Below are 15,734 nucleotides of genomic sequence, written 5' to 3' on the forward strand. Positions count from 1 at the left end.
TGTTTGGGGCATCTGACCAGGCATCCATAGAACGTTTTTTGGAGATGTTGTACAGCTATCCCAAAATATAACCCGAAATATACTATCGCATCTCACTTGAGTTGGGGTCGTCACTGATGAGGAATGGATTTCCTCATTTTATCATGTTAGAATTTCTTTCTCTCAGCGATTTTTAGCACACTGTTGCCACTAATTGCTGTTTGCATTTCAGTATATACATGGGTGAGTTACTGTTGTCATTGTGCATTTCAGCTGATGGGTTCACATTCAGCTCAAGGCCTTGAAATTGCGTGGGTCAGAACTCTTTCAAATTATCCAATGTAGGTCAATACAGTATCTTGCAGAAATGCACACAAACGTATTTCCTCTATGGAAATATAGCTGCACATACCGTATAATGCATGTTTTGCACAGTAAAACTGACCAAAACAGGCTGTCTAAAGAATGTCGGTAATTACGTTGTATTCCATGTATTCAGAAAATAAGACAGATTAATAGTGAAAATAAAGAGAAAAATCACTGCTTTGATATTTATCTGAAATAACTGACACATTCTCATGGCTGGATTATCAACACCCTGGGGCCACAACTCCATGGAATCCCAGAAGCCATGTGGTGCTATTACAAAAGCAAAGTGCAACTAGGAACATGAACTGAAATAATGTTGTTGTTTTTTTTTTAATAATTCCAGTTACTTACTTGCTTAATTTTTATGTAGTACTCTATATGTGGCACTCAAGCACATTATGAAAATATTAGGATAAAAGAAAGTAAACATTACACAAGGAACCAGTTCATTTTCTTAATATTGCAGCACTATAGCACTCGTTGTTTATGAGTTCACTGCAAAGAAAAACTAAAGTTGTGTCTCTTGGTAATAAACCTGTTACCATCTGCCAGGTCACCAGCAACCCATCAAGGTTATGGATTATGGTTGGGTTTATTGTAGCCACAAGTTTAATATGCATATTTTCAGAAACTAGTATTTTAAATTTCTAATGACATCCCATAAATGTTGACATTACAGTTTTTTGTCTCAAATGCTTTTCAATGTAAGTATTCCAAACAGGTTAAAATTCTATGAAAAGCATTACCCAAACACAAACAATACCCCTGATCTAGTTGTTGAGTATGTTGATATTAAGAGGTTAAAGGCATAATTTCAAAGGGGCGGAAACTGAGATTTTCCCAGAGACTAATAGTAGCCGTAGATAGAGTGTGTCTGTGTGTGATGCGTGTATATTTATTGAATATATATAACCTGTTAAAAAAAAAAAAAGAACTGTATGGCAATTTATTAACATTCCCTTTCTGTGTGTTAATGTAGGTGGTGCCACTGCCCTGACACAACATCCAATTGAGGCTGTTTGACTCCAGAAGAGGGGGCTGATGGGTGAATTTTCTACTGAGTGACACCCCCCCCATTCCCAGCTTTGAACACAGTAAAGACAGAATCTGGCAGGAAAGCGGATGCTTTTACCTTCAACATAAAAGCACTCCCATGGGGAAACCTCAGTTTATTGTAGGATTTTTTTTTTTTTTTTATAAACGTACAGCTGTAGTGTGCAACAGAAACAAGATGTGTTTTGGGATTTCAGTATTGAAAATGCAATTTGGGAATGTTAAAATAATTTGACTTTTTGAGTAAAGTCAGTAAAGTACTTTTTTAAGTGTAATTAAGAATACATATATCAGCAATTCATACACAAATACATCAGAAGCATCCATCACCAACGCGCGCGCGCGCGCGCACACACACACACACACACACACACACACACACACACAGAGACACATACACGTGTGTGTCTGTATGTGTATTACTCCAATCAACGTTTTCGCCTCTATTTATCTATTTTATTTTGAAAGACTTGCCTGGAAGTCATGTTGGTACAATTTCAAACCATTCACTGCAGCGCGAGCCCCGGGCTTCCAAATAAGGAATCCGGCTGTTGCTGCGCGCGGACACACAGGCAGGCAAGGACGCTCCAGAGCCGCGAGCTGGGGACGGCGGTTCCCGAGACACGCGCGAGCCCTCTTTGATGCGCCGCTCCATTCAACGATCACATTCACCTGGATGGCTGTGCGACCTGCGGACGAGAGAGAATTTCAGATTTGGAGAATAACTTTTTCTCAGAGGAAATCATAGAATTTGTGGAATTTAACTAAATAAAATATTACTGTCTTAAAAAGAGGATTTTATTTTCACATTTAATGAAGAGCGGGGGACGTTATCTTTGGGAACAATGTAAGAAAATAACAGCGGCAGTCGGGATTTTTTGTACCTGTTTCTTGCATAGGGCGCGCAGTCGGAACTAACAGACATTCAGAACTCCTGTCTGAGTTTTAACCTCCTCTTCATCCCAGTAACGTCACATTTATTTGGCTCAGTATAAGAAGAGATTTCCGTTCATTATCATACTTTTTGTGGACTTATCTTAGGACTTACCGTCTTTTGGAATTGTCGAATCCCCCGTGAATGCACCGAGCTCTGACCATTGTCATTATGCATCAGATGGACTGGTAACTTACTCAAGGTAAAATGTTTCTCTGTCCTTTAAAAAAATGTAACTCTTGCTGCTAACTATGAAGTTTAAGGCACACATATGTCATCAGCACAGCTAGTTTCGACGTGTGTGCACTTCTTGTTTTGTTTTGTGAATTAACATTAGGCGTTTTCCCCCTTTTTTGTTGCCACAATAAAAGAAAAAAAAAAAAGATACCGAACTCGCAAAATACCTGTAGATTTATTGTGTTGCAACCCCCTGTACTGTCCAGTGTAGTTGAGGGTATATAGCGCTGTATGCTCAAGTCACACCCAACCGTGCTGCGCTCAGGGAGTCGCACCGCTGTGGACAGTCGCTGCCTGAGCTGGTGAGCCCCAGAGGATGGAAGAAGGCGCGTTCCTCTAGGGAGGAACCGCCACTTATCTCCGTGTAATTTAACAACTGGTCGCTCATTCACAGAGGTTAAACTGGAACCAGAGCGTCATTTAGGGAATTCCGAGAATGAGTAAGGACAACTCTTATTCTGACGATTAATCTCAGCAAAATAAATTTTTTTTGTAAATATGCTTAACTTTACTTGACTCGTTGCATACGCGCGTTGTTGAACACGTATTCTCAGTGTTATTTTTTTAAAATGCATTTCTAGATACAGCGATGTTAGACCCACCAGCTGAAATACAAGTCTTGCATGCATTTACAAAGCAGTGTGAAGCTTTGTCAGGGAGAGAGGGTTACATTTACACGCACTTATTCTGATTTGAGTTTGACATTAATGTTTTCCAACAAACAAACAAAAACAAACAAAATCCCCTGTACCTATCCACAGTGCTTACTGGAGTATGCCTTCTTTTAACATTATGGTATGAATAAAGACACAGCCGGTGTAATCATCTGTGCCCCCTTTTTGACATCATCTAGCCTTTATTTGTTTCCTTGAGCCAATTTTAAACCTGGATATAATAATGAATGTTTTTTATGCTTTATGGATTTTACTTGCAGTAAAACACAACAAATGTGCTCAAACTGTGTTTAGTAATAGGTGATGACAAAGCAGGGTGAAATCCTAGCAGAGGTGAAAGTAGAGACGGTGCAGCCACATGAGCGCTTTGAGCCCATCTCTGTGGCAGTCAGCCTGCTATCACTCACTGACCGCCAGCAGTCCTATTTGCCAACAAAATGGGTTGTCATTCACTGTCCCCTTCTGGTGCAAGGAGCCTCCCTCATCTCTGCTACTGCTGCAATGTCCAGTCTTGGATATGCAGCATGAATGGTCGGCTGCTGTTTCTGTAAAACTTCAGAAATTGTATTATTATTATTATTATTATTGTTATTATTATTATTATTATAATTACCGTTATCATTGGATTTCCTTTACTTTAAAAATAGTTAAAGTGGTAATTGCTCTTCTCTGCATATCAAAATATTAAACTCTGACATGTCAATTTTCCACATCATGCTAATGGGGGGAGCTCTAAAACGCAGTCAGTTCTCGGATAAGACTTAAGTCAAGAACCACACGACAGGGAACATATAATCCCCACCCTTATAAGTTCCCTGTCCCTGAAAAACTGTACTGTATATTTTAATTTAAAAAAAGTGTGGCATCTCAACAAGTGATCTAAGGTTGAATGATGTTATTGAAAAACAGCCAAAAAAAACTCTTGATACTGGGAATTCTTGTAGGCCTTGCACCTTGATATGTTTTATACTGAAATGTCGTTTCTACCCCTGAAAGTATCAGAACTCTGTGATTAATATGAAATATTTGTATCAACATTTCTGAGCTTGAATCAATATCTGTTCAACATGATATTGTGTAAAAACCCTAAGGCAATAAAACACCATTAGAACTCAGAATAATGAAATTCTTGTTGGCTTTGAAAAGCCCGATGCTGCGTATGCATTCCAGGTCAGATGCAAACAGTAGGCTTGAAAAGGTCACATTATATTAAATACACCCTTGCCGCTTGATTGCAAATGTCCTCTGTGCATTATCCTTTTGAACTCAACTCTCTGCTCTCCTTTATTGATGCATTTAACACATGTAAAATCCCCATCACTGTCAGGAACTTTAATTCAGCCCATGACCCCTCCAAGCTCACCAAACCTTACTTTGAACCTATGCCACTGTCTCTGTTTAAGACATGTTGCATTCTCCAAAATCTCATGGTTGTTGTTTTAACACATTTTGACCTCTTCTTATTCTTGATTTTTAAGTTAAATGTTCAGATGACTTAAATTTGTTGGCTCAGGTTAATAACCCTGGGAGGTCTATATCATGACTGCCAATGACGCCCAACCACAGCCACAACTATGTGATCAGATAAAAGCAAAATATACTTTTTAGATTTGTTTTAAATGGGTCAGTTAGAATCATTAACAGTTGTACCCCGATTGTCAAGATTTGGAAGAAAAAAAGGGTTAGTAACAAAGCAAGCACTTTGTGACTGTGGAAAGGAAGAACTACCTTTTAACAGGAAAAGGCCTCTGTACACTACAGGGGCAAAGAAGCAGAATTGAGGGTCATATGTCAACACAGAATTAATTCTACTAAACAGTTTAACTACAAAAGAAACAAAATGGTTGTTTAGACCTTCCAAACACTGACTGTGTTTTTCTTTTCGTTTTGTCATTGAAACACAAGTACGGGTTTATGCGACTTTGCCAACAAATCCTCCCAACGGGTGCCACAAAACTCAGCCGAGAGCCAAGTGTGTGATCCTTTGTAAGCATATGTATTTCTGAGACAGCACCAGGTCTGAGAAGTCTTGTCCCACCCCCTCCCAGGTAGCAATATTAGCGGTCAGCTGTTTCTTCTTTGCGGGAAAGAGAGCAGATAACAGAAATAGACTCAACAGTAGTGCCCTGGCAGGCACGGCTGGCTCCGAGTCACAGGGATGAGACAAGCCAGCAACACAACGCAGGCCTTTTCAGAAGCATTCATGCATGTTTTTTTAGCCTACATGTATTCCTTTGTTTCTGCATTTTACAGTCTCCTGCAGCTTTGGAAAATAACCGCACTGTTGACTTGTTCCCCTTCCCTAGCTCTTCGCATCCACTGATCGCTCTCTTTTCAAACAAAGCTGCAGTGTCCAAGGGTGTGTGTTCTATCATATCTGAATTTGTGACATCAGAGGGATGAAGAGGAAATAGTGAGTCGAGGGGAACAGAGGGAGCCATTGAGAGGGGAGATGAATAGATGGGTGACGAGGAGACAGTCTGTGGGATGATAGAAGATGCATTAAAGGCGAGCTAGAGACAGAGAGCTGTGTGACGTAGACACACAGTCCCTTTCTGCTGCCTCGGAGCTCCACAGATCACTTTTTGTGTGACACCCATTACATTTTGGAGTAAATACACAGCAATCAGTCAGCAATGACAGGCTAGTCACACAGGCGCTTTAAAGGTGAAACATGTCAGCATCCAATGTCCTGAAAGTTTCTAATGGCTTCTCAACAGTACTGTGGGGAGGATATCTTTGCTTGAAGTGACTTAGAGGTTGACCAGATCCTGCAAAACCATTGGTTCCCCTAATTAGGGACAAAATGAGGAGCTTGGGAAGGAGCTTAATGAGCCTTGGCCAATGTGTATGTGTGTGTGCGCGCAAGTGTGAGAGTGAAGGGGGAACTGGCTGACAACCATGTAACCGCCACACTGACTTAACACAACGTGTGAAGCAGGGCTTATAAAAATAGTTGGCTGACTTGGAGGTAGGTGTAGCTGTAGCTTGGAGGTCATGGCAGTGTGCTTTGTGGTCTGATGATTAGTTTGAGGCCAAATGCTGGCACTGACAGCTTTCTCAGACACAATGTTTTTTTGTACATGATTCCTGACAAAAACAAGCACACTAAATAAAAATTAGAGCAGGCATACACTCAGTGTATGACTTTTGACAAGCAGTGGGTATGTAGTCACAGACTCCATTTTATGTGGTGGGGTCTGCCTGTTCTAAGGGAGATAATCACCTTACCTTTTGCGCCTAAATTTAGCACCAAAATATAAATTGGATATAAATGGTAAATGGCCTGCATTTGTATAGCGCTTTTACTAGCCCCTAAGGACCCCAAAGCGCTTTACACATCCAGTCATCCACCCATTCACACACACATTCACACACTGGTGATGGCAAGCTACGTTGTAGCCACAGCCACCCTGGGGCGCACTGACAGAGGCGAGGCTGCCGGACACTGGCGCCACCGGGCCCTCTGACCACCACCAGCAGGCAACAGGTGAAGTGTCTTGCCCAAGGACACAACGACCGAGACTGTCCAAGCCGGGGCTCGAACCGGCAATCTTCCGATTACAAAGCGAGCTCCCAACTCTTGAGCCATGATCGCCCATAAAAGGATGCTGTAAAATATTATTTTGATAGATATTTGCACTGTTTCTGCAAAACTTCAACTAATGATGTCTTGAAATGATGAGAGAAAAAACAAAACAACAGCATGGTTTGTGATGGAAATCGAGAACCGCTTCTTACAGAAAACCAGTAGTCCAATTCCTTGGAATTGTCAGTCTGTCTGCCTATCGATCCCGCTTACTGGTTCTTGCACTCGTGCTGCAATTGGCTGATTTCAGTTCACGTTTCACAAAAAGAAAAAAGTGACACTTTAAAGTGTGGATATGGACATTTATGTTTTTTAACTGCATCCAGAACACAAACAACCGCATTATGCTGCTAACACAACTTTGGTTCTTTGCATGCGTCTGCACAGGCAGCATGCTAATCCTAAACTAGCCCAGAACCCAGAGTGACAGCTGAGTGCATGCCGACCCCAGCAGCCAGACCCTGAAATTTGACAGGTAACAATCCTGTTGAAGCAGTCTCCTGCTACAGCCTCTATTCATGTGTCTAAAGCAGAGTCACTGTGGCGATCGCTTTTTTATGCTGGTTTTGTTTCACATTTGTGTCTGTGGTCATAATTGTTGCCGCTGTGCTAAGTGTTTTAACATCACAGACTGTTGGACTTTGTGATTGGATATTGTTTTCAGGGTGAGAAAAGTGCTACTTTTTAAGTGATGAGTGTTTATGCACTGTACCCCTGTTTATTTCTCTGCTCATTTACAGACAGAATGACAGCCATCTTTAAAGTGAAGGCAGCGTGTTGTAATCACTTAATCATTCCTGTGCTGAGGTGTAAAAGCAGGACAAGGTATCTGTTGTCTGAAAACAACTGTCTGAAGAACAGAAGAGCAAAACTGAAGCCAGCATCGGTGCACTGGTCACCAAATTTGTAGATTTCCTAAGTTTTTTTAAAAGTGCGTTTTGAAATGATACAATGATACTACTAATATTAGTAATATTATAAGTATTACGATTACTACTACTAACAATAATAATAGTAGCAGGAGTACTATACCCAGTCAAGGGCAAATGGCAGATACCTTAACTCCAATAACCAGAGAGGCTAAGCAACGAACTAAAGTGAGAAGAAAACAGCATAGTACCAGTAATGCAGACTTAAAGGCGGTCAGTGGTATAATTAAGTCTTTGGTTAGGAAAGCATGTTTTGCAGTACTGGTTTATTGATTTATCCAAGGCATTTGACATTGCTCACCATTCCAAAGAAAGAAGGCTTCAGAGTATTGAGCTATCTGAACAAGCAACGACATGATTTTACCACTGCCTTTCACGCTGAGGATAGTGTTGTTGAAACAGATTAAGGGCACCTGAGGCTTCAGTCTAAGTCAGGGGTCTGCAACCTTTAACACCCAAAGAGCCATTTGGACCCGGTTTCCACACAAAAGAAAACACTGGGAGCCGCAAATACTTTTTGACATTTAAAATGAAGATAACACTGTATATATTGTTTTTTTACCTTTATGCTTTGTGTGAACAATTAAGGCGTGTTGCTTATAAAATCCATGAAGTACTACAGAGAAAATTACATTTTATTTATGTAATCAACACATTTTGAACTCTTAAAGAAATATAACAAAAGCAAAGACACCCAGTTGAACTAAAATGATCCATGTAGCAAACAAAAACTGTTGTGAGCCGCCTCTCTTATATCGCCTTTGGGCTTTTGGAGCCTTGACCTGACTTTTAAAAAATAATTGGAAAAAAAGCTCTATGCTGCGAAAAGATGAAAAATAGATATTTGCAAAATTCTGCCTAAATATGCATTTTACCAGGTTAACGTGTGCGGCGGGGCGTGGTCTGCAGCGCCGCTGCAGGGAAGGCGGACGCACCTGAGCGGCACCCGCAATCACGCCTCGCCGCCTTAAAGTCTGTGCTATCTATGCTGTTTTGTTGTCGGGCTGTGAGCTGAGACGCTACAGCCGGCTGTATGCGTACAGCAACCGTGTGTGAAAAGTGGTCAATAAAGAGATGCTGAAAAGCGTGTTCATGCAAACATCGTCGGGTCTGCCGTGATATGTTTACAATGAGACTTCAGCTCCCAAACCTAGGCACACCGCGTCTGCAAATCGGGGCTTTCATCTTTACGCAGGACTGTAAGCTGTCATCTGCGAGGCGTGAGCGGTTTTGTTTTTAACATAGTTCACGGTGGAGAACAGCTGCTGACATAATGTGGATCCGAAGATCCATAATTGACCTACCTGGGGTTGAAAGTCTCGATAAATGCACGGCGTTTCTGCGGGTATACCGTCTTCCGCTAGTGTGACGCTTATTTTGAAGGATGAAAAAATATTAGAATATAATTTTATTTTTATATTTATTTAGGGCCTATCACAATAATCTTCCAATTTAGAAGTACAAGTAAAAAAAAAAGAACCAACATAATCAAAATACACTTCAGCTAAATACTTCTAATTTATTTTCCCAAACCATGCGGAGCCGCACTATAAGGACTAAAGAGCCGCAGGTTGCCGACCCCTGGGGTCCGTTCTTCGTACCTCGCTTACTACATCCAAGATCAAATCATCGCGCTAACCTTGAGCTCGCTAATCCGGTTCTCCGAACACACCTGTTGTTGACGATTAGTATAGCTGGATGAAGTAATGCGAGATCACTGGGTGGCTTAAAAGGGGCTACGCATCGATAGTAGAAACATTGATCGGCAACCCTTTGATTGGTCGGCGAAGATGTAGAAGGCGCGCGCTCAGTATTTTACGGCAGCAGAGCAAGAACTCTTGATTGAGGGATATCAGGAGTTTCAGAGTTTAATTACAACGCAAGGGAACACCGCAAAGGCTGCAAAAGCAAGGAGAGAGGGCTGGCAGAAAGTTGCTGACAAATTGAACTCGTAAATAATTTATTATATCATATTCCATTATATCCTCTTTCACATTAGAGCCACAACAGGACCCACTAGAACATGGGAACAAGTAAAAGTGAAATATAAGAATATTCTACAGAATGGTAATAGTTATCACTTATATTGCTTTTAGTCTCTTGAAAAGAGACCCTGAAATAATCTGTTTGTTTGTTTATAACAGCAACCAAGAAAAGGGCAGAGCAAATAAAGACAGGTGGTGGTCCTGCACCCCCTCGTGTGTATGTGTATATATATATATATATATATATATATATATATAGGGAGGAGGAAGGACAGGAAGGATCCTGTCTATCCCGCAATATACGCTGAATTCTGGAAACTCTCCTTATCAATCTTGCACCTTCCGCAATGGGTTGCTCGCGTACAAACGAACAGGACATGGCTGCGACAGACTTCCCAAATCCACCTTCGCTTTTATAGCCGTGGTCTCTCATCTTGATTACACGAAGTAATTTACTATTACTACTCTAAAATATGAATTACATCTGAAATAATCAAATACATGTAATAGAATGATTACTAGTACATTTCCCTTTTTTTAGGAAATGACCTGTATGTATCTGTATGCAATCAATAAAAGAATCAAATACTGCATTATCTTTAGTTACATTGATAATATTTATTTATGGAGAAACAGTGGAGAAATGTCGCTGTTGCTTTCGTATAAATGAAGCGGACATACCTGAGTGGCCGCGATCTAATCCTGTTTACATAAAGTAAGCCTGCTCCCGAGCAGGTTTACGCTTACGGATCTGTTGCTATGACAGCAAGTCCCGGATGGGCTTCGGAGAACCGAACGATCCAAGATCACGCGAAATCGTCAACAATCAAATCCAGCTAACTTACTTAGCGAGGTACGAAGAACGGACCCCTGGTCTAAGTGAAAAACAAAGCTGACTGTCCTGGTGTTCTTTATTTTTAGGTCATTAGTTATTTAATTGATGGGGAGAGACTCATGACTACGGAAGCCACCAACAAAATTGATGAGGACTTTCTGAGTAAACTGTGAACTCTTTTTTGTGCCTAAATCCAACCAAACAATAAACAAAAGCAAAATTAATTAAATGAAAATGAAATGTAAACAAAAAAACCCTCACTTTTGCACAATCAGAACTTGAAGACCTGGAGACCGCTTAGGTTAGGCAACTGAAACACTTAACTATATTTAAGTAACCAGGGGCCCGTTCTTCGTACCTCGCTTACTACATCCAAGATCAAATGACACATCCAAGATCAAATCATCGCGCTAACTTTGAGCTCGCTAATCCGGTTCTCCGAACACACCTGTTGTTGACGATTAGTATAGCTGGATGAAGTAATCTGAGATCACTGGGTGGCTTAAAAGGGGCTACGCATCGATAGTAGAAACATTGATCGGCAACCCTGTGATTGGTCGGCGAAGATGTTGAAGGAGCGCGCTCAGTATTTCACGGCAGCAGACCAAGAACTCTTGATTGAGGGATTTCAGGAGTTTCAGAGTTTAATTAAAATGCAGGGGAACACTGCAAAGGCTGCAAAAGCAAGGAGAGAGGGCTGGCAGAAAGTTGCTGACAAATTAAACTCGTAAGTAATTTATTATATTATATTACATTATATCCTCTTTCACATTAGAGCCACAACAGGACCCACTAGAACATGGGAACAAGTAAAAGTGAAATATAAGAATATTCCACAGAATGGTAATATTTATCACTTATATTGCTTTTAGTCTATGACAAGAGACCCTGGAATAATCTGTTTGTTTGTTTATAACAGCAACCAAGAAAAGGGCAGAGCAAATAAAGACAGGTGGTGGTCCTGCACCCCCTCGTCACACCCCTTTTTGTACTGTGACATTTATTGACATTGTGGGGTTTTTTGTGTGTAGTTTTACATAACACTCCATCACTTTTACCTGTTCCCATGCAAGGGGTGACTGAAGCATGCACAGTAAGTCGGGAGTAAGTATATACAGTACAGTAAGTATATATACATATATATATATATATATAGAGAGAGAGAGAGAGAGAGAGGGAGGAAGAAAGTAAATAATACCCTGACGGGAGAATCGATATCTCTTTATGAGCACACCGTCGCGCTGAGCTAAAGGATCCTGTCTATCCCGCAATATACGCTAAATTCTGTAAACTCTCCTTATCAATCTTGCACCTTCCTTGCTCGCGTACAAACGGACAGGACATGGCTGCGACAGACTTCCCAAATCCACCTTCGCTTTTATAGCCGTGGTCTCTCATCTTGATTGCACGTAGTAATTTACTATTACTACTCTAAAATATGAATTACATCTGACATGATCTACTACATGTAATAGAATGATTAATAGTACATTTCCCTTTTTTTCGGAAATGACCTGTATGTATCTGTATGAAATCAATAAAAGAATCAAATACATTATCTTTAGTTACATTGATAATATTTATTTATGGTAAAACAGTGGCGAAATATCGCTGTTGCTTTCATATAACTGCAGCGGACATACCTGAGTGGCCGCGATCTAATCCTGTTTACATAAAGTAAACCTGCTCCCGAGCAGGTTTACGCTTACGGATCTGTTGCTATGACAGCAAGTCCCAGATGAGCTTCGGAGAACCGAACGATCCAAGATCACGCGAAATCGTCAACAATCAAATCCGGCTAACTTACTTAGCGAGGTACGAAGAACGGACCCCAGGGCTGGACTGGGACAAAAAATCGGCCCGGGCATTTTGACTAGAGACCGGCCCACCAGGATAGAGATTGAAATTTTTTTTTTTTTTTTTTTTTTTTTTTTTTTTTTGTCTGTCCCATTTGGTTCTTTAGCCGTCAGAATTGTTGTCTGAAGACCAACAAGGATACCAAATGGATTTATTTTGCCAAATGGATCATCATGGCATTGCCGTATTGGTCCATTTGATCAAACTTAGTTATTTTTATTTATTTTATTTTCAGTTGTTACAGATGGGACAGACATGACTGGGGGATAGGAAAGGGAGAAAGAAAGAGAGGAAGGAAAAGAAAAACAGAAGGGAAAAGGGACAGTGAGAAAGGGCACTTACAAAGACAAAGAAAAAAAAAATCTCCTGGATCACCTGTTGAGAGAAAAAGAAGAGAAGACAAGCAAAAAAAAAAAACCAAAGCAACATACTAAACACAACACCATCACGTTAATCTAGCTAAGTGTGAACAGCAGTAAATACTAAATATTGAAAGTTGTTGTGCAAAAAAAAAAAAAAAAAAAAAAAAAAAAAGAGATTGAAAATGTGACGTCATTCAGGGGTAAAACCGCAAAGGATTCTGGGAACTTGAGGCAAGAGGTACTAGCGCACGCAGGCTTTCAATTGAACTCAGTTACACAGCGATAAAAAGAAACCCAAAAAATGGCAAGAAGCTGTTGTATTATTAACTGCAATAGCCGGTCGCATGACAGCCACGGGAAGCCGACGGGTAAAGAGATCGTTTTTTTTATCGGATTACGTCGTTCAAGAGAAATTTTTTAAGCCATGTTTCTGAAGTAAGAGCCGACGGATGGTCTGGATATACCAAATATAACCTCTCAGAACACTCCAGCTCACATGTTAGTCTGCTACAAGCATTCCCACAAAGGTCAGTGTTTTGTAGTAGTTAATACGTCAGTTTTCTTAACATAATTGGTGATATAGGTTACAAGCAAGTCTGGCGCTGAACAGAAATTGTCGCTCTATGCTTCTTTGTTTATTGTGCATAAATAGTGAATTGTCCTGACACAATATTGCGTTTCACTTCTGTTATTACCATGGTACACTGACAAAAACATATACTTTTATTCACAGGATAAAACAGTTGTTTTGTATCACTAATTGTCCAGTGCGATTACAGCATATAATATTATTGTCACTGCTACATTTCTGTAATGCGTACCAGAAATTATTTCCACTACTAATTAATTACCGTTGAGCTCAAAGGTTATATTAATAAACGGTTAACGAATGTGTATTTATGACAACAAATTGTGAGACTGGTAAACTTACCTTTGTTTGTACGATGGTCTTTCGTTCTACACGGTGCATTTCAAGGTCCTGTACCCATCCGTCGGTAAACTGTACCTGGGCTTGTTGCAGTGACCTCAAGTTACTAAAAACTTCATGAGTGTATGCACTCACTCCAAGAACCGTATAATTATAAATCTGAGCGTGGTGAAAGTTGGGCAGCACGCTAACGTCTTTTGTCCACTCTGTGTGCTCATAAGGGTCTAACCCTTTCACTCCTTTGATTTTTTCCTCGTATCTTTTCTTTGCCTTTTTGTCGAGTCTGTCTTTGTACGGACCGGCATTGTTCTCCTTAGTTTTGTACATTCCTTTTTTGTGCGGCAAAGAAAAATCAAGAAGGTATTGGAACCGGAGAATGAACATTTTGCGGTGCTGCAAATGCTTGCATTTGATGTGGTACTTGGATTGTTTTGCCTCGAGTTCCCGGCATGCAATGCGCGAAAGTCACGTGATCTGTCAATCGCTATAGGAAAAACCTTAAATTAAGACCAAGAACACTAGAGGTGAGACATGATCATTAATTAATATTAAAATTAATAAATGACAGATTTAGTGATATTTTCATAAACACCTCCTTTCCTTTTTTTTGTTCTCCATTTTCTTTAGTTCGTCTATAAGATTGCTAAACAAGGGGCGGGTGCATCCGGCCTCCTCGGCTGTAATTGGTCCAGCCCAGAGTCGATCATGACCAATTGGCCAATCCAACACCTTTCATTATATATACCCTTCCTAAAAAAAAAAAAAAAAAAAAAATCCATCGGCCCATAAAAACAAAAAATCGCCAGCGGCCCACCGGGCAAATGCCCGGTATGCCCGATGGCCAGTCCAGCTCTGTAAGTAACATAAAACACAATCACAGGGACATGTATGTGGTTCGATTTATTTTATTGGGAATGTTAATGATGACATGATTATACACTGCACATCCTCTGTAATTGGAGGCACTTCCTCAGTTGCTACAGTTAGACAAGAACAAGTTCACTCTGTCCTTGAATCCAGTCAAAAGAAACTAAGTGCAGCTCTCAGGATATACAAAAGGCTGAATAACTAGTAGATTTTAACATTGCAAGCCTAACCAGCTGCTGCTGCATCCTTTCTTAGACACTTAAAAATTCAAATGAACTTGCATTAAAGCGACTGGACTGCTTTTTACGTTTTTTGAAGATGTTTCACCTGTCATCCAAACATTTTAAAAACACCTTTTCTCTTCTTCAAAGGGTGAAATCTTCAGGTGCATTTTGAAAAAGTGCCACGCAGATTCAACACTGGTAGCAAATGTTTAACACAGCATTGCCATTAATATGCACTAGTTGGACATCTCTTTATATGCAGTAATAGGTTCACCCCCTACCAGTTATTTATAAGGCCATGCTGGAGTTGTCTAATTATGTGTCTGTTTCAGTCTATGCTTTCAGTATGATTTAAGATTAAAAGACTCCTCTTATCTGTCAGAACAGAACAGTTTTGGGGGGTTTTCAGATAGCTACATGAGCTACATGGTAGCATTCTGTCCTGTTAGTGTTTGTTCTTCTTGCTTCCTTTGGCAGGCCTCTCCTTTAAATGAGTTTTGGAATCTTAGTAGACTTTTTCCATTTTTAGGCTTCGTGCTGTTTAAACATTTAGGCAGCTCTCTGGAAAAGGTGTAGCCTTGAGGTGACTTTCAGTGTCTCTGTCCTAAAGGACATGCTGCTCATGAATACAGGAGCTGTTTTAGAAAGATGGGCAGTTTTTTTCATACACTGGGGGTAAAGTCAGACCAGTGCTACGCCCTAGACCTTGTTTGTTTTAGGCATTAAAATGATTCAGTTTGACTTCTGATTAGCAGCCCATATTGGTGGAACCCTTGTGTAGTAGCAGTTACAGTATGTTGGATCTGCACTGCATGGCTGTGAGCTAAGGTCTTCAATTAGCACGATTCTCTTGGTTGATTGCTATTTTTATCTTCATGTTAGCAAGTGTGTAAGAGAAGCAGAGGAAACACC

At 40.4% G+C, this 15,734-nt stretch overlaps 1 protein-coding gene across 11 annotated transcripts in view; it reads left to right on the plus strand.

Annotated features, from left to right (window-relative positions):
• The first annotated feature begins 1,939 nt into the window (after nt 1-1,939).
• The window catches only part of adgrb1a (adhesion G protein-coupled receptor B1a), a 230,338-nt gene continuing 216,543 nt past the window's right edge, over nt 1,940-15,734 (plus strand). For 10 of the 11 annotated variants that reach the window (XM_025911382.1, XM_025911386.1, XM_025911388.1 and 7 more), the window contains exon 1: nt 1,941-2,537. The gene's annotated coding sequence lies outside the window, so the exon portion shown is untranslated. Of the gene's footprint in view, nt 2,538-15,734 lie in introns of all 11 variants that reach the window. The other variant, XM_025911392.1, reaches the window with a different exon arrangement.

Source organism: Oreochromis niloticus, linkage group LG11, assembly GCF_001858045.2.
Source record: "Oreochromis niloticus isolate F11D_XX linkage group LG11, O_niloticus_UMD_NMBU, whole genome shotgun sequence".
NCBI classification, from domain to species: Eukaryota; Metazoa; Chordata; class Actinopteri; order Cichliformes; family Cichlidae; genus Oreochromis; species Oreochromis niloticus.